We start from the raw sequence: 1,240 nt of genomic DNA, 5'->3' as shown, positions 1-1,240 counted from the left end.
TTCCATTTCTCTAGGAGGTGGATCAAAAAGGATCTTGCTGTGATTTATGTCATAGAGTGTTCTGCCTATGTTTTCCTCTAAGAGTTTGATAGTGTCTGGCCTTACATTTAGGTCTTTAACCCATTTTAAGTTTATTTTTGTGTATGGTGTTAGGGAGTGTTCTAATTTCATACTTTTACATGTACCTGTCCAGTTTTCCCAGCACCACTTATTGAAGAGGCTGTCTTTTCTCCATTGTATATTCTTGCTTCCTTTATCGAAAATAATGTGATCATATGTCCATGGGTTTATCTGTGGGCTTTCTATCCTGTTCCATTGATCTATATTTCTGTTTTTGTGCCAGTACCATACTGTCTTGATTACTGTAGCTTTGTAGTATAGTCTGAAGTCCAGGAGCCTGATTCCTCCAGCTCCGTTTTTCGTTCTCAAGATTGCTTTGGCTATTCGGGGTCTTCTGTGTTTCCATACAAAATGTGAACTTTTTTGTTCTAGTACTGTGAAAAATGCCAGTGGTAGTTTGATAGGAATTGCATTGAATCTGTAGATTGCTTTGGGTAGTAGAGTCATTTTCACAGTGTTGATTCTTCCAATCCAAGAACATGGTATATCTCTCCATCTATTTGTATCATCTTTAATTTCCTTCATCAGTGTCTTAAAATTTTCTGCATATAAGTCTTTTGTCTCCTTAGGTAGGTTTATTCTTAGATATTTTATTCTTTATGTTGCAGTGGTAAATGGGAGTGTTTTCTTAATTTCACTTTCAGATTTTTCATCATTAATGTATAGGAATGCCCGAGATTTCTGTGCATTAATTTTGTATCCAGCTACTTTACCAAATTCATTGATTAGCTCTAGTAGTTTTCTGGTAGCATCCTTAGGATTCTCTATGTATAGTATCATGTCATCTGCAAACAATGACAGCTTTACTTCTTTTCCAATTTGGATTCTTTTATTTATGTTTCTTCTCTGATTGCTGTGGCTAACACTTCCCAAACTATGTTGAATAATAGTGGTGAGAGTGGGCAACCTTGTCTTGTTCCTGATCTTAGTGGAAATGGTTTCAGTTTTTCACCATTGAGCATGTTGTTGGCTATGGGTTTGTCATATATGGCCTTTATTATGTTGAGGAACGTTCCCTCTATGCCTACTTTCTGGAGGGTTTTTATCATAAATGGGTGTTGAATTTTGTCAAAAGCTTTCTCTGCATCTATTGAGATGATCATATGGTTTTTCTCCTTCA

This window comes from Physeter macrocephalus, chromosome 20, assembly GCF_002837175.3.
Source record: "Physeter macrocephalus isolate SW-GA chromosome 20, ASM283717v5, whole genome shotgun sequence".
NCBI lineage: Eukaryota > Metazoa > Chordata > Mammalia > Artiodactyla > Physeteridae > Physeter > Physeter macrocephalus.
Note: the sequence above shows the minus strand (reverse complement) of the source record.